We start from the raw sequence: 19,777 nt of genomic DNA, 5'->3' as shown, positions 1-19,777 counted from the left end.
GAGGGGTCAATCCCCCTCCTCAAAATCTCAATCATATCTCTGTGAGTTGTTATATTATCCATAGTCGTCAAAGGAGAGACAATGTAAGAGCATCCACACTCCCCCGTTTCACCCATGGGCTCCAGAACAAGTAGAGGCCAAATCTTCGTCCCACTTGGGAGCACCAGAGGTAAGCAGCGGCATCGGTTTGTTCCCTTGGTGCAGCGCCCACCTGTGTGTTGCTTTCGGAAGTTACTGCTTGGCCATGCGGAGGAGTCGGTTCGCCCTATTTGATAGCCAGAGAGATGAGAAAGTGGTCAATGCTGCGATCTACCCATGCATTCAGAACGGTAAAATGTTCCTCCAGGGGTGCAAGCACCCTCTCCTCTGATATATGCTTCGTACCTGCCATAGATATCTGGTAGATATTACCTTGAGTGGCTTATGTTGTTAGAGATGCAATGCGCCACGCAAATATAAAGCTGCTTTATATTGAGGAGTTCCACTTGAAAGGGGCTTAATTCAGTTTCAGAGGTGGCCCCTGGATGTAACTTCCATTCCCCAAGGATTTCGTCTCTCCTTTAAAGTAAAGTTTGGTCCGCCAAGCAGTCACTTAATTATAAAATCATGGATTATATGCAGAGCTATGATAGTGTGCGACAGCTCAGTTCCAAAGCTTGCTCCGCCCCCCTTTAAAACGTATTTTGTTTGCAACTTGGCCATTCTTTGGGGTGTCTTAATTTTGTTCACTCCTTTTTCTTTATTGTATTATGAATAAAACTCTTCAGGGAGTCGGAGATAACACCTGCCTAATGTTTACAACTGTAGTAGATTCTTTTCTTTTTTTTGTCACCCAGTAAGTTCCCACTCTGTATTTGTTCTGTCAGATTTAGTACTGCTTGACTCATCCCTTGGTTTTCAGTAACATAAGGTCTTGACACATCAGTGCAACCCTCAGAGCCAGAATAAAATTCCAGCCATAAAATATCAACAGCTGAAGAATAAAGCAGACATGATTCACACAGTGATGAATATCTGCTATTCTTAACTATAGTTTACTAAGATATAAATTATAACACAGTTACTAGTTAATTGAAGTGCACAAATATACACAAATTGGTAATAACACATGAGGCAATCATAGAATATTTTATTTATAGCTGTTTAAAAAAAAAAAGGAGATTCTAATCCCTCAGGTCAAAATTAAACTTCCATGATTCAGATAGAGCATTAACATTATTATTATATGCAAACTTTCTGAGGCACAAGCTACTACTGAGCATGTGCAAAAGTTCTCAGCACATAGTTATATGAGTCTGTGATTGGCTGATGGCTGTCACATGATACAGGGGCTGGAAAATTGAAATACATTTTTAAATTTCTCAGAAAAAAATCTACTACTGATTTAAAATTCAGAATAACCCCATTGTCTTTTTGTTTTAAAAAACGTAGCAATTCACTTCCATTACCTAAATGTGTACAATCGTTTTATCTGCACACTTTATGAGGCACCAGCTCCTACTTAGCATGTGCAAGATTCACTGGATATACGTATATGTATTTTGTAATTGGCTGATGGCTGTCACATGATAAACTTTGACATTTGTCAGAAAAAATCTACTATTCATTTGCCATACATACTAAGGGCCCATGTATCAAAGGGCGTGTGGACAGCTTCACGCATACGGGCAGTGGATCTGTTTATCCACTGGCCCGTATTCATTACACACTCTGCTGCAAGAGAAGAGTGTAAGAGTGTAATGCCCGCTGCTTCCCACAAGGGCTCCAGAGCAGCTTACGCTGCTTTGTACATGGAGCCCCTAAGTGCTTTCGCATTGTTTTTTATGCTGTTCTACTGTGTTTAGTGATCCTTTAATGGTCTTTTAAGACCTTTTCCACTTAACAATACAATATTCTCTTTCCCTTTTTCATAATTATATACAAATGTAATAAGGTCCAGTTTCACATTCCTATAAGCATCTGGAGGCCACAATTTATTTGTTTGGAAGTTATGCATACAATCATAAAAGTACTAAGGATTAACAAATCTCACAGGATCATCAATGCAATTTTATTTCTTTAATTTAATTTTAAAACATAATTTTGCATAATTCCTTTACTAGGAAGCAAAACAGCTTGTTTTTATGTTAGTAAAGTGTGTCATTGGCCTAAATTAATGGATTCTCATTAGGCTGTCCTTCACTTATCTTCTCCAGCCTATCACCACTTTCACCAGTTGGCATTTCTGCAATTAACACCTTTAATTGAATGAGGTGACCAATACATAATATCTCACATATCAAACAAGAACAGCAATGCATCAAAAGCTGTAGGTGCAAGCACTGTAAAACGCACTCTCATGACCATGTTTGTATTAAGGCGCGTTCTCTATAAAACCCGGTCACCCAGTTGCAATCTCGTTTGAATGTCTCTTAGGCAGGGGTTATGCTTATAAGCCGAGAGAAATTAGTCTATAAAATGACATTCCGGTCAAAATTTAAATGCACATAGATTAATTACATCTTTAGATATAAATATATTTGCAATATACATGTATTTGCAAAAATGCTTCTAGTAAAAGTTAGCACTGGTTTAGTGTTAACATTTTTCTCTGCACATGGATGTGAAGTTAGATATGCTCAGTGCACCAGGATTTTAAGTACTGCAGCTGCTCAGAGCACAAGTGGGGCTTGTATCATGTCGGCAATTAACAAATTCAGTCATTACCAGATGGTACAAGCACTTTAGACTCTGAGCAAGTGCTGTGTTTAAAATGCTGGTGCACAGTGCATACTTAAATACAGATCTGAAAAAGCTATAGCTTTTATTAGAAGCATTTTAGCTAATGCATGTCTATTATAAAATGCTTATATTCAAAACAGAAATGCATCCATATGGAAAGCACCTTTAGCACAGTAGCCTTCTCTGTAGAGTGGGAAGTAAAAGGATAAAGAGGATATGTTGGGTATGTATACCCACACAACTTTCCACAAGGAAAGACAGGTTTTAAAATGACATTAAACACTGTTTATTTACAAGACTTTTCTGTTGTGTTGCTATAGAATAACATATCAGCCAAGTTTAAAACAAATTAACATCCTTTTTATTGCGATTGTTTTTCAATAGCCAGACTCTCCCCACCCTTAGCCTTATTTGTAGGAGTTTTATAGGGGATGGACCTTCATGTATGATAAGTCCAAACATAGTCACAACAATGTGTTTCAAAGTGTTTGCACCTACATTGTTGAACTTGTAAACTAGAAAAAAACTGTCTGCTCTTTACATGAGTACTCACCCCCTCGTGCAACTAAATCCAAGTTTAGATGCATCAAACTGGAAGAATTAAAGACCAGACCTCTGCACTGATTCTCTATACTGAAGGCCTTAGAGTATTTGAAAATAAATGTGAAGCTGTAGGTGGGGAGAGGGGCTAATGGCCAGTGTAAGGACTAATATTAGAAAAACTTAAAATTGCAAACACACTTTGTACTTGGCATAATGAGCATAACCCCCCCCCCCCCCCATAAAACACATACATCCCCTACAAGGCTGGAGTGTGCACATCTGAACTGCTAACTGCACAGAGCAGATAGGAGATTTCTTAATGGGCCAAACAACTATTTCCATAAAGGTGCTAAAAATTGTTTCCACAGAGCAGCCAGAGAGTTAATAAAGCTGTTCAGTGTTGTCTGTAATGTTTGTAAACAGAATAAAGTATGCAGAAACCTGCAAAATAAGAAAAAAAAGTGTGTCAAGAGGAGAAACAGGTTGAGTCCCCTGGCTATGTTGTACTTGTGTCTGAGTACCTACAAATAGCCACTGGGCTGTGTGTGCTAAGGTAAGGCACTTACCTACAATAGTACCCTTTCACCGGCTTACCCGACATGTAGCTGCATCAGTATCCAGTAGAAGCCCATCCAATGCAGATACAAGTACCACAGAGGATTGTAGTAGGAAATTGCAGTAGGATTGCAGTAGGAATCCCACAAGTGGATGCTGCAGGACAAGTCCATACGACAGCTGAGGACAGCCATGGCTGAAGTTCCATAGGGAAATACTGTGCACATAACAGGGAAGCACTTGTAGAAGGTAAAATCTGAACTGACTTCTTACACTTGTTTGAAGGCGGGAGAGCTGCCAATGCTTCATAAACTGCAGCCTTGAAAAAAAAATTCATGGCAAGAAACACTACATCAGCATTATCTAATAGACACTCGACCACTAACAAACAAGCAGCAGATAGCCAAACCAGAAACAAGTCAAACAGAAACATATCAGCAGAGGTTATGGAATAGTTGTATATTGTAGATCCATAGGGAGGCAAAAGACAAGTCCCTCTGACAAGCACTGTACTCTGAGGGGAAACAGGGCCTCGATATAGACTGAAAACCCCTCTCTCTGAAGAATCAAATGTTTTCTTCAACTTCCTCCAATGGAGGTAAAGACTGAGGTATGTGTGACATGGTAGGGGTTTTATAGAGTTCTTGAGGTTTGGGACTCTTTTCCTACTAGTGGTAAAGAGGAGTGATTCCCATGAGTAATAGGGTACTCTCATCACCTGTATGAAAGAAATAGCTGTGTGAATGATGAAGAAATGCCCATAAAATCAGCAAAATGCTTTTGTATAAAATTTGAAAATTCCAAACATCCTGAGAAAACGCGCTTGAAACTTACTTGAGGAAAAAAGCAGAGAGGATAAAAACAGGAGTAGTAGCTCCCTTACTGGTAAAAATAATGAGAGTATTTAATGATCATTGTTAACCAAAGCAGAATGAGGCTGGAAAGATATATTTTTTTTTCTCAAGAAGTCAGAGGGAAGAGGAAGGAATAGATGAATATGCCACAGAACTGTGTACTCCGGTAGCCACTTGCAGCTTTGGAAATATTAGAGTGCTTGTTGAGAGAGGTTAACTTAACTCTGGAAAAATGTTTACAAATAGGTAGAGTTGCTGAGCTGTCTAGACAAGGTTAAAATTATAGAGAGTCCCAGCACCAGTGCAGTGTCAGTTCATGGGATGTAAACAAGGGACCCACTCATGAAGGGTCGCAGAAGAATGCCAATGGCCCCAGACAATACAGTGCACGTATTGTGGGAAGCATCACAAGATACTGAAAGAGAAATGCCGAGCATTTTGACAGGAATGTAAAGGATGTGTTAAGCCAATCATTTCATTAGCCAATACTGTGCCAGTATACAACAAAGGAAGGCAGCAGTACAAGCAGTTTATAATAAGACAGAAGACCAAAGGAAAAACATAATTTATGTATGAACTTACCTGATAAATTCATTTCTTTCATATTAGCAAGAGTCCATGAGCTAGTGACGTATGGGATATACATTCCTACCAGGAGGGGCAAAGTTTCCCAAACCTCAAAATGCCTATAAATACACCCCACACCACACCCACAAATCAGTTTAACGCATAGCCAAGAAGTGGGGTGATAAGACAAAAGTGCGAAAACATAAAAAATAAGGAATTGGAATAATTGTGCTTTATACAAAAAAATCATAACCACCACAAAAAGGGTGGGCCTCATGGACTCTTGCTAATAATGAAAGAAATGAATTTATCAGGTAAGTTCTTACATAAATTATGTTTTCTTTCATGTAATTAGCAAGAGTCCATGAGCTAGTGACGTATGGGATAATGACTACCCAAGATGTGGATCTTCCACGCAAGAGTCACTAGAGAGGGAGGGATAAAATAAAGACAGCCAATTCCGCTGAAAATAATCCACACCCAAAATAAAGTTTAAATCTTATAATGAAAAAAACTGAAATTATAAGCAGAAGAATCAAACTGAAACAGCTGCCTGAAGTACTTTTCTACCAAAAACTGCTTCAGAAGAAGAAAACACATCAAAATGGTAGAATTTAGTAAAAGTATGCAAAGAAGACCAAGTTGCTGCTTTGCAAATCTGATCAACCGAAGCTTCATTCCTAAACGCCCAGGAAGTAGAAACTGACCTAGTAGAATGAGCTGTAATCCTTTGAGGTGGAGTTTTACCCGACTCGACATAAGCATGATGAATTAAAGATTTTAACCAAGATGCCAAAGAAATGGCAGAGGCCTTCTGACCTTTCCTAGAACCGGAAAAGATAACAAATAGACTAGAAGTCTTTCGGAAATTCTTAGTAGCTTCAACATAATATCTCAAAGCTCTAACTACATCCAAAGAATGCAATGATCTCTCCTTAGAATTCTTAGGATTAGGACACAATGAAGGAACCACAATTTCTCTACTAATGTTGTTAGAATTCACAACCTTAGGTAAAAATTTAAAAGAAGTTCGCAACACCGCCTTATCCTGATGAAAAATCAGAAAAGGAGACTCACAAGAAAGAGCAGATAATTCAGAAACTCTTCTAGCAGAAGATATGGCCAAAAGAAACAAAACTTTCCAAGAAAGTAATTTAATGTCCAATGAATGCATAGGTTCAAACGGAGGAGCTTGAAGAGCCCCCAGAACCAAATTCAAACTCCAAGGAGGAGAAATTGACTTAATGACAGGTTTTATACGAACCAAAGCTTGTACAAAACAATGAATATCAGGAAGATTAGCAATCTTTCTGTGAAAAAGAACAGAAAGAGCAGAGATTTGTCCTTTCAAGGAACTTGCAGACAAACCTTTATCCAAACCATCCTGAAGAAACTGTAAAATTCTCGGAATTCTAAAAGAATGCCAGGAAAAATGATGAGAAAGACACCAAGAAATGTAAGTCTTCCAGACTCGATAATATATCTTCCTAGATACAGATTTACGAGCCTGTAACATAGTATTAATCACAGAGTCAGAGAAACCTCTTTGACTAAGAATCAAGCGTTCAATCTCCATACCTTTAAATTTAAGGATTTGAGATCCTGATGGAAAAAAGGACCTTGCGACAGAAGGTCTGGTCTTAACAGAAGAGTCCACGGCTGGCAAGAGGCCATCCGGACAAGATCCGCATACCAAAACCTGTGAGGCCATGCTGGAGCCACCAGCAGAACAAACGAGCATTCCTTCAGAATCTTGGAGATTACTCTTGGAAGAAGAACTAGAGGCGGAAAGATATAGGCAGGATGATACTTCCAAGGAAGTGACAATGCATCCACTGCTTCCGCCTGAGGATCCCTGGATCTGGACGGATACCTGGGAAGTTTCTTGTTTAGATGAGAAGCCATCAGATCTATTTCTGGAAGTCCCCACATTTGAACAATCTGAAGAAATACCTCTGGGTGAAGAGACCATTCGCCCGGATGTAACGTTTGGCGACTGAGATAATCTGCTTCCCAATTGTCTATACCTGGGATATGAACCGCAGAAACTAGACAGGAGCTGGATTCCGCCCATACCAGTATTCAAGATACTTCTTTCATAGCCAGAGGACTGTGAGTCCCTCCTTGGTGATTGATGTATGCCACAGTTGTGACATTGTCTGTCTGAAAACAAATGAACGATTCTCTCTTTAGAAGAGGCCATGACTGAAGAGCTCTGAAAATTGCACGGAGTTCCAAAATATTGATTGGTAATCTCACCTCCTGAGATTCCCAAACCCCTTGTGCTGTCAGAGACCCCGAAACAGCTCCCCAACCTGTAAGACTTGCATCTGTTGAAATTACAGTCCAGGTCGGAAGAACAAAAGAAGCCCCCTGAACTAAACGATGGTGATCTGTCCACCACGTCAGAGAGTGTCGTACAATTGGTTTTAAAGATATTAATTGAGATATCTTTGTGTAATCCCTGCACCACTGGTTCAGCATACAGAGCTGAAGAGGTCGCATGTGAAAACGAGCAAAGGGGATCGCGTCCGATGCAGCAGTCATAAGACCTAGAATTTCCATGCATAAGGCTACCGAAGGGAATGATTGTGATTGAAGGTTTCGACAAGCTGAGATAAATTTTAGACGTCTCTTGTCTGTCAGAGACAGAGTCATGGACACTGAATCTATCTGGAAACATAAAAAGGTTAATCTTGTCTGAGGAATCAATGAACTTTTCGGTAAATTGATCCTCCAACCATGATCTTGAAGAAACAACACAAGTTGATTCGTATGAGATTCTGCTAAATGTGAAGACTGAGCAAGTACCAAGATATCGTCCAAATAAGGAAATACCACAATACCCTGTTCTCTGATTACAGACAGAAGGGCACCGAGAACCTTCGTAAAAATTCTTGGAGCTGTTGCTAGGCCAAACGGCAGAGCCACAAACTGGTAATGCTTGTCTAGGAAAGAGAATCTCAGAAACTGATAGTGATCTGGATGAATCGGAATATGCAGATATGCATCCTGTAAATCTATTGTGGACATATAATGCCCTTGCTGAACAAAAGGCAGAATAGTCCTTATAGTTACCATTTTGAATGTTGGTATCCTTACATAACGATTCAATATTTTTAGATCCAGAACTGGTCTGAAGGAATTCTCCTTCTTTGGTACAATGAAGAGATTTGAATAAAACCCCAGCCCCTGTTCCAGAACCGGAACTGGCATAATTACTCCAGCCAACTCTAGATCTGAAACACATTTCAGAAATGCTTGAGCCTTCGCTGGATTTACTGGGACACGGGAAAGAAAAAATCTCTTTGCAGGAGGCCTTATCTTGAAGCCAATTCTGTACCCTTCTGAAACAATGTTCTGAATCCAAAGATTGTGAATTGAATTGATCCAAATTTCTTTGAAAAATCGTAATCTGCCCCCTACCAGCTGGGCTGGAATGAGGGCCGCACCTTCATGTGGACTTGGGAGCTGGCTTTGGTTTTCTAAAAGGCTTGGATTTATTCTAGACCGGAGATGGTTTCCAAACTGATACCGCTCCTGTGGGTGAAGGATCAGGCTTTTGTTCCTTATTGTGACGAAAGGAACGAAAACGATTATTAGACCTAAATTTACCTTTAGATTTTTTATCCTGTGGTAAAAAAGTTTCTTTCCCTCCAGTAACAGTTGAGATAATAGAATCCAACTGAAACCAAATAATTTATTACCCTGGAAAGAAAGGGAAAGCAAAGTTGACTTAGAAGACATATCAGCATTCCAAGTTTTAAGCCATAAAGCTCTTCTAGCTAAAATAGCTAGAGACATATACCTGACATCAACTCTAATGATATCAAAGATGGCATCACAAATAAAGTTATTAGCATGTTGAAGAAGATTAACAATGCTATGAGAATTATAGTCTGTTACTTGTTGCGCTAAAGCTTCTAATCAAAAAGTTGAAGCTGCAGCAACATCCGCTAAAGATATAGCAGGTCTAAGAAGATTACCTGAACATAAGTAAGCTTTTCTTAGAAAGGATTCAATCTTCCTATCTAAAGGATCCTTAAAGGAAGTACTATCTGCCGTAGGAATAGTAGTACGTTTAGCAAGAGTAGAGACAGCCCCATCAACCTTAGGGATTTTGTCCCAAAACTCTAATCTGTCAGATGGCACAGGATATAATTGCTTAAAACGTTTAGAAGGAGTAAATGAATTACCCAAATTATTCCATTCCCTGGAGATTACAGGGAAATAGCATCAGGGACAGGAAAAACTTCTGGAATAACTACAGGAGATTTAAAAACCTTATTTAAACGTTTAGATTTAGTATCAAGAGGACCAGAATCCTCTATTTCTAATGCAATTAAGACTTCTTTAAGTAAAGAACGAATAAATTCCATTTTGAATAAATATGAAGATTTATCAGCATCAACCTCTGAAACAGAATCCTCTGAACCAGAGGAACCATTATCAGAATCAGAATGATGATGTTCATTTAAAAATTCATCTGAAAAATGAGAAGTTTTAAAAGACCTTTTACGTTTACTAGAAGGAGGAATAACAGACATAGCCTTCTTAATGGATTTAGAAACAAAATCTCTTATGTTAACAGGAACACTCTGAGTATTAGATGTTGACGGAACAGCAACAGGTAATGTAACATTACTAAAGGAAATATTATCTGCATTAACAAGTTTGTCATGACATTCATTACAAACAACAGCTGGAGGAACAGATACCACAAGTTTACAGCAGATACACTTAACTTTGGTAGATCCAGCACCAGGCAGCGTTTTTCCAGAAGTATCTTCTGACTCAGTGTCAATCTGGGACATCTTGCAATATGTAATAGAAAAAACAACATATAAAGCAAAATTGATCAAATTCCTTAAATGACAGTTTCAGGAATGGGGAAAAAATGCCAGTGAACAAGCTTCTAGCAACCAGAAGCAATAAATAATGAGACTTAAATAATGTGGAGACAATAGTGACACCCATATTTTTTAGCGCCAAAAAAGACGCCCACATTATTTGGCGCCTAAATGCTTTTGGCGCCAAAAATGACGCCACATCCGGAAAGCCGACACTTTTGGCGCAAAAAAACGTCAAAAAATGACGCAACTTCCGGCGACACGTATGACGCCGGAAACAGAAAAAAAAATTTTGCGCCAAAAAAGTCCGCGCCAAGAATGACGCAATAAAATGAAGCATTTTCAGCCCCCGCGAGCCTAACAGCCCACAGGGAAAAAAGTCAAATTTTAAGGTAAGAAAAAAATTGATTTATTCATATGCATTATCCCAAATATGAAACTGACTGTCTGAAATAAGGAACGTTGAACATCCTGAGTCAAGGCAAATAAATGTTTGAATACATATATTTAGAACTTTATATAAAAGTGCCCAACCATAGCTTAGAGTGTCACAGAAAATAAGACTTACTTACCCCAGGACACTCATCTACATGTAGTAGAAAGCCAAACCAGTACTGAAACGAGAATCAGTAGAGGTAATGGTATATATAAGAGTATATCGTCGATCTGAAAAGGGAGGTAAGAGATTAATTTCTACGACCGATAACAGAGAACCTATGAAATAGACCCCGTAGAAGGAGATCATTGAATTCAAATAGGCAATACTCTCCTCACATCCCTCTGACATTCACTGCACGCTGAGAGGAAAACCGGGCTCCAACCTGCTGCGGAGCGCATATCAACGTAGAATCTAGCACAAACTTACTTCACCACCTCCATAGGAGGCAAAGTTTGTAAAACTGATTTGTGGGTGTGGTGAGGGGTGTATTTGTAGGCATTTTGAGGTTTGGGAAACTTTGCCCCTCCTGGTAGGAATGTATATCCCATACGTCACTAGCTCATGGACTCTTGCTAATTACATGAAAGAAATAAAGACATTCTGGGTCTGACTTTGCAACCAGCTTTTCAGATTTATTCACTGAAGAAAACAGTAGGCAGATTTCCATCAGCTGAGTTTGCTGCTATGTTAATTGGCCAGGAGGCAATTGCATTTTGTTTGGATTTTGGAGCAATCTGTAATGTCCTACCAGCAAGGTTAGTGAAAAACAAAACATAAATACAGCTGTTAAAGGAGTCCAGAGATTTTTGGGGTTGTTAACTATCTATCAAGGTTTTGTGAGATCATCTCAGATTTTGCTGCACCACTGCGCCAACTAACCCAGAAAGATGCAGTGTGGGAGTGTGCTTAGGTGCATGAAGAGGCATTTGAGCAAATTAAGTTAAAAATAGGCAGTGCATCTGTACTTAAGTATTATAACCCAGATGAATCAGCAGTGTTTATGCAAGGAAAACAACCAATAGCTTTTGCAATCATAATAATTACAGAGACAGAGCAAGGTTATGCACAGAAAGAGGAGAAACTATTAGCGGTTCCCTTTGGAGTGGAAAAATTCCACCAATTCACGTTTGGGGAAAGAATAGCTGTACAATCTGACTATAAGCCATTTGAAAGCATTATGAAGAAACCCTTGTTTAAAGCACCAATACATCATTAAGTAGGCTTATCTAAAAGAAGTTTTCATGAAGGGCTCTGTGGAGCACCAGATTGAAACTATAAACATATACCCATCTCAAACAGAAGACTTTTTGCCATACAATAAAGTACAGATAAAGACAAGGCATTATAAGCAGTGAAGCAAATTGTTTTAAAGGGAACAAGTACCCCTGGATGTTTTGCCATTTTACAACATACGTGATGAACTGAGTGTAAAAGATAGTGTTCTATTTAAAGGAGAGCGGGTAGTTATTCCATCAAATCTCAGAGTGGATATTATGTCATAAATACATTCTTCACATTTAGGTGTGGAAGGATGCTTCCGAAGAGCCAGGGAGAGGGTTTACTGGCCAGGAATGAGTGCGCTATTGAAAGAATATATTGACCTATTCGCTGTTTATTTGATACCAAACAACAGAAAGAAACATTAATGCCACATGAGATCCCAGCTAGAACTTGGTAAAAGCTTGGGACAGATATGTTCACATTTCACAGCAAGGAGTATTTAATAAAAGTGGATTATGACTCTAACTTCTGGGAGATAGATTGTCTAAAGGATACAAGATCTACCACAGAAATAAGAAAGTTAAAGGCCCACTTTGCTAGATATGGAATCTCAGATACTGTATGTTCCAGATAATAGACCCCAGTTTATATCAATAGAATTCAAATACTTTAGTAGAGAATGTAACTTTGACCTGTTTACCTCTTCACCTGTATACCCTCAGATCAATGGGAAAGTGGAGCCACCAATAAAGAGTGCTAAGAGACATCTGCAAAAGGTCTTGTCTTCAGGAACTGATCCTTACCTGGCATTGTTGGGTCATTGCAACACACCAATGCAAGGCCTAGAGTGTAGTTCTGCTCAAAGACTACCCAATGAGAGGGTGTTTACTACTACAGCCTCAAGTGATGAAAGGAAAGCACCTGTGCATGAAGCAATGTTAACTGTAGGTTGCTCATTACAACAGGCAGTGACGGCTCGTGGGCTATTCAAATGGGGGTTCACAAGGGATGAACTAGGCTTATATATACAGTATATATATATATATATATATATATATATATATATATATTATTTTTTTTTCCTCATCCAGCTTAGTTTAAGAATATGGGAGATCTCAGGTGTAATCTGGTTCAGTTAGTGGTAATCATATTATAAATAATCTGAATGTGTTATATGTGTAGTATGTATATGAGTGTGAATGTGTGTATACTGTATGTGTAGTATGTAGAATGTGTATGTTTGTATGTGTGTAGTGTATTTTGTGTAGTGTGTGTGTATGTATGTGTGTATGTATAGTATGTGTGTAAATGTGTAGTGTGTGTGTGTGTGTGTGTGAATGTGTAAGTTTGTTTAGTGTGTATGTGTGCATACTATAAACATTAAAGTGGCCATTGCGATAAACAGATTTTTTTTTTTAAGTGTTTGCTGCATGTTTTATGTTAAATTGCACCGTTTTGCCTGGAATGTAAAATAAATAAATAAAAAATGTGAACAGATAGTCCTCCCTTCTAACTTATTGTTTATATCAATGGAAATTATCTCTTTTCAAACATGCCATGTGATTAGAAGTTCTAAGCACTGCACATGGCATGTTTGAAAAGAGATCATTTCTATTCATATAAACAATACAGTACAGTTTCTCTAGCATTCTACACAGAATCCTTAAAGCCTTGGAAAAGTAATTTTTTTTCTGAAAAAAACCCAAAAGTATTCCTTTACAATAATAAATCTAACAATGCAGCAGAGTAGAAGTGAAGTGAAGGTGTTTAAATTTATTTGACTAACTTACTAAATCATGGCTCCCCTGGTCACCCATGAAGCTGGAGGATTTTTTCTAATCTCCCCTCTTCATTGTCTCTGCAACTGGATGCCTGATACCTAACGGCAGCTGAGCTGACCTAACTGCTACAGGCTACAGCAGATTCTCTGCTCGGCACCTCCTCAGCTTCTGAAATTAAACCCACAATGCTCCTCCTCCTCCCACACACACAGCTCTTAGTGTGCAAGTGTCACGTGACAGCTGGCTCTCACTCGCACACTAAGTGCTGTGTGATTAGCAAGCCTATGGGCTGGGCTGTAGGTGGCGCTGCAGACACTGCAGTCTGACAATGGAAAGGGATTTTGCCTATACTTCTATCTATCGCACATGCTGTGCTGTGCAAAAGATAGAAGTAAAAACGGCAATTTTTGTTTTTTAGGTACACTGCAGTGGAGCCTGGAGGATTTTTATTTATTTATTGAGCCGAAAAGGTTTAAAATTGTATTATTCATCAAAAAAAGGTTTAAAAATGTCATTTTTTTTTATTTCTCACTATTTTTTGTTCAGCAGGGCCAGGGGGTTCAGCAGGGCCAGGGGGTCAGGGGGTTCACGTGCTCAAGTGCTCCTATAGACAACAACACTGACAACAAGGGAGCCAAAGACCTATGTCCTCTAAGTGTTAGGGAACAGGTGTGGGTACAGCTTTAAAACAAGGGAACAGAGTTGTGTAAAGCAAGCATACAAGCCATGGTAGAAATCAGATCATATGAAGTGGTAACAGAGTCAGGACAGGTTCCTAGAAGAAAAAAAAGACTAATTTCTACCCAAGAAGAATCCCACATCAAGAACACAAGCCAACAACAGAAAACAGCCCTGTACAAAGATTGAGAAGAGACAAACATGGAAACAAACCCTCAGTGCAGCTATTTTGAAATAGAAGTACTGACTGAACAACCACAGGGATCCAGAAACATCCAGCACATGTAAATGACTATGTGGAGCCCTAACGTTAGTCAATTAATGTGCAGCACCACTGAGAAGAAACCATCTTAGGACTGAACTAAAGAGACAATCACTTCCAGTTCTCCAAAAAGGCAAAATATGTATCAATATCAGTGGAACCAAAAGAAAGAGTTTGGTTTCAGTAACATACCATGAACAACGCCAGTCGTTAAGGGTTTCTTGTTTCTAATAGTACAGTATTCCTTCTGGTCACCCGAAATAGTGCGGTCTCGCAACACACAATCCCCAAAGAAAGACCAGTACAGGGTACGTTGCTGGTCCTTAAGGTCTTATAAAGTTATAAAGCAGTTGAGATTTGATCAGTTAAAAAAGTTGTATCTAAAGTTTATACCTCAGGTTTTAGTATGTTCTGTTAATAAAAGGCATCAAGTTGAACTGCTGGAGTCTGAGCATATTGTAAATGTAAAGCTACATTGAAACAAGGAGCTAGCTTCTGTTACCTAAAAATGTTGTTACCTGCTTTGTAAGTATTCTCAATAAATTGTTTGTGCCCACTGAGGTGTTGAGCTGTATAATATATGAAAGATAAGTAGCTATGCAGTCAAAGGTTAATGTCTCATAAACAAGCCATATATATAGAGAGAATTCTTGTACATAAAAATAGTGCAACATTCTCAAGAACTTCATACACATTTAAAAGCCAGATGTAATCCATAATAATGATAATAATGGGAGAATGAGCAAATTCACATAATGTAATGGGAACATATTTCCATAGTGAAACAAAAAAGGGATTATGCTTAAATTTAAAATCCCAAAAGAATTCAGCAAACAACTAAGAGCGGCAAACAGGTAGCCTTCATTACTGATAGCAATGCATAGTGATTTGCACAAATGAGACAGATTATTCAGCTTCTAAAAACAATCCCGGAAGAATAACAGTACCAAAACTTTAGTAAAGAAGAGAGAAGGGACAGTAAGCACCTTGATTTTTATATAAAATGTTTAGTTACGCATAATAAAATAACTTTGCAATATACTTTCATTATTTATTATACCTCCTGTTCATGTTATTTAGCTAGAAGGATTTTCTAATTCTCACAACTTGAAATGCACACAGATGACTTATCAAGGCTAACCCTACTACATAGCGTAACCAAATTGGCTTTAACAAATGCAAAAAATTTTACTTTATACTAACATTGCTAGCCTTATTATTTGTAGACATGGGGGGATATTTATCAAAGGTGCGGATCAGGTCCGCCAGACCTCGCTAAATGCGGAGAGCAATACATTCTCTGTATTCAGCATTACACCAGCAGCTCTTGTGAGCTGCTGGTGCAACGCCGCCCTCTGCAGATTTGTGGCCAATTGGCCGCCAGCAGGGGGGTGTCAATCAACCCGATCGTACTCAATCGGGTTGAATTGTGGCAACGTCTGTCCGCCTGCTCAGAGCAGGCGAACAGGTTATTGAGCAGGGGTCTTTAGACACGGTCCCGTCCGGAGCTTGATAAATGGGCCCCTATCAATCCATTATCTATATATCTATCATCTATCTATATTTCATCTATATATCCTCAAAATCATTTTATGGAGCAGTATTTATACTATTACTATTGCTTACTATTAAGTTACCTTTTGGGGCCTCCAAATAAACTCTGCACCAGAGAATTCTGTTAAGTAGGTCCACTACTGACTACAGCATTGCCAGGAGCTGAGGCAGGTCCCAAAAAGCCTGTAATTACAAGATTGCATGGAGCTGCCCCATAAAGGATCAGATTACAAGTGGCGAGCTATTTAGAGCTTTCGCTTGAACGTAAACTTTGCTAGAAGTACCCTTTTTTGTGCATGTCTAGTAGCGCACATATAACATATTACAAGTTGAAAGTAAAATAATTGTGGACTTTATGATATTGCAACCGCGTTAACGTATTATCCCCATAGAAGTCAATGGAGAGTGCAGAAAAAAAAGCCTAACACCTATCGCTTGCGCGCTAACCTGACAGGAGTGATTCATATTTCAGAACAATTTAATTTTTTATTGTAAATGCATATTTCTATATATCTGTATATACCTATACCTGTATATCTATTCCTATAAATATATAGCTATAGATATCTATTTTACATTAATGTTATCATATATATATATATATATTTAATAATACAATTACATTATTTTCTAGAAGAACATACAAATGTAAAACATGCGTATCACGCTTTGCGGCTTGTGCTTTAGGTCTAATGCGGTGTTGAGATAGCGCACATTTAAGGAATACTAAACCCAATTTTTGGGCATTCAATTTTAAGCAACTTTCTAATTTACTCCTATTATAATGTTTTCTTCGTTTTCTTGGTATCTTTATTTGAAAAGCAGGAATGAACGCTTAGGAGCTGGCCCGTTTTAGGTTCAGCACCTGGGTAGTGCTTGCTGTTGGTTGCTAGATATAGCCACGAATCATCAAGCACTATCCAGGGTGCTGAACCAAAAATGGGCCTGCTCCTAAGTTTTTATTCCTGCTTTTTCAAATAATGATACCAAGAGAACGAAGGAAAATTTATAATAGGAGTAAATTAGAAAGTGGCGTAAAATGTCATGCTCTATCCGAATCATAAAAGAAAAAATTGGGTTTGGTATGCTTTTAAGAATAGCTAACCTCAATGTGCACATTTTTTGTCAAAAAAGGAGATTTATAAGACAAAATATGGAGTTCTGATTATCTTTTTGTCAAGGAAGATGCCAACTATATGATGACAACAGCATGCAGTGGCTGAAAGGAAGGGCCCTGAACTGCCTAAACAATAATTTAAAGGTTAAGTGGTGGATTGGTGACTTCCGGAAAGGTCTTATTAGTCTCAAAGTCTGTAGAAAGATGTGAATAATCAGTAGTAATGTCAAAATGTCCTAAAACAGAATAGACAATGGACACACATACAAACTCAAACACAAACATGCACATACACCCAAGGAAACACCCACAGAGACAATCTCAGAAAACACACAAAGACATACATACACTCACACCCTTACTGAGACATCCACAGAAAACACACAAAGACATACACACACACACACACCCTCATAAGGACACCCTCAGAAAACACACAAAGACATACACACACAGACACCCACAGAAAACACACAAAGACATACATACACACACACCCTCACAGAGACACCCTCAGAAAATGTACAAAGACATACACACAAACACACCCTCACAGAAATACCCACAGAAAACACACAAACATATGCACACACCCTCACAGAGAATCCCACAGAAAATACACAGACATATGCACACACCATCACAGAGACACCCACAGAAAACAGGTATAGATATATAGTAGTGCGCTAGGGTCAGGGATATCAGGCACCTTACATTAAACAATTCCTTCAATTTGTTTAAAAGAAATACTTTAGATGAATAAAAGTTAGTAAGGGCGTTAAACAGCTAATGATATCAATAATGCATCCAGTTATTCCACATATGTTAAAAACATTTATTTATCTATCAGGTTACAATCTAAAAATCAGGGACGTCTCCCTTAGAACATATATATATATATATATATATATATATATATATATATATATATATATATATATATATATATATATATACAGGGAGTGCAGAATTATTAGGCAAGTTGTATTTTTGAGGATTAATTTTATTATTGAACAACAACCATGTTCTCAATGAACCCAAAAAACTCATTAATATCAAAGCTGAATAGTTTTGGAAGTAGTTTTTAGTTTGTTTTTAGTTATAGCTATTTTAGGGGGATATCTGTGTGTGCAGGTGACTATTACTGTGCATAATTATTAGGCAACTTAACAAAAAACAAATATATACCCATTTCAATTATTTATTTTTACCAGTGAAACCAATATAACATCTCAACATTCACAAATATACATTTCTGACATTCAAAAACAAAACAAAAACAAATCAGTGACCAATATAGCCACCTTTCTTTGCAAGGACACTCAAAAGCCTGCCATCCATGGATTCTGTCAGTGTTTTGATCTGTTCACCATCAACATTGCGTGCAGCAGCAACCACAGCCTCCCAGACACTGTTCAGAGAGGTGTACTGTTTTCCCTCCTTGTAAATCTCACATTTGATGATGGACCATAGGTTCTCAATGGGGTTCAGATCAGGTGAACAAGGAGGCCATGTCATTAGATTTTCTTCTTTTATACCCTTTCTTGCCAGCCACGCTGTGGAGTACTTGGACGCGTGTGATGGAGCATTGTCCTGCATGAAAATCATGTTTTTCTTGAAGGATGCAGACTTCTTCCTGTACCACTGCTTGAAGAAGGTGTCTTCCAGAAACTGGCAGTAGGACTGGGAGTTGAGCTTGACTCCATCCTCAACCCGAAAAGGCCCCACAAGCTCATCTTTGATGATACCAGCCCAAACCAGTACTCCACCTCCACCTTGCTGGCGTCTGAGTCGGACTGGAGCTCTCTGCCCTTTACCAATCCAGCCACGGGCCCATCCATCTGGCCCATCAAGACTCACTCTCATTTCATCAGTCCATAAAACCTTAGAAAAATCAGTCTTGAGATATTTCTTGGCCCAGTCTTGAAGTTTCAGCTTGTGTGTCTTGTTCAGTGGTGGTCGTCTTTCAGCCTTTCTTACCTTGGCCATGTCTCTGAGTATTGCACACCTTGTGCTTTTGGGCACTCCAGTGATGTTGCAGCTCTGAAATATGGCCAAACTGGTGGCAAGTGGCATCTTGGCAGCTGCACGCTTGACTTTTCTCAGTTCATGGGCAGTTATTTTGCACCTTGGTTTTTCCACACGCTTCTTGCAACCCTGTTGACTATTTTGAATGAAACGCTTGATTGTTCGATGATCACGCTTCAGAAGCTTTGCAATTTTAAGAGTGCTGCATCCCTCTGCAAGATATCTCACTATTTTTGACTCTTCTGAGCCTGTCAAGTTCTTCTTTTGACCCATTTTGCCAAAGGAAAGGAAGTTGCCTAATAATTATGCACACCTGATATAGGGTGTTGATGTCATTAGACCACACCCCTTCTCATTACAGAGATGCACATCACCTAATATGCTTAATTGGTAGTAGGCTTTCGAGCCTATACAGCTTGGAGTAAGACAACATGCATAAAGAGGATGATGTCATCAAAATACTCATTTGCCTAATAATTCTGCCCTCCCTGTATATATATATATATATATATATATATATATATATATATATATATATATATGCAATGTGTCAAATCAATTAGATAAACAACGTCTTCCAATTCAGAGTTCCAATATATCGATGTAT

The sequence above is a fragment of the Bombina bombina genome, chromosome 6 (genome assembly GCF_027579735.1).
Source record: "Bombina bombina isolate aBomBom1 chromosome 6, aBomBom1.pri, whole genome shotgun sequence".
Classification (NCBI taxonomy): Eukaryota; Metazoa; Chordata; class Amphibia; order Anura; family Bombinatoridae; genus Bombina; species Bombina bombina.
Note: the sequence above shows the minus strand (reverse complement) of the source record.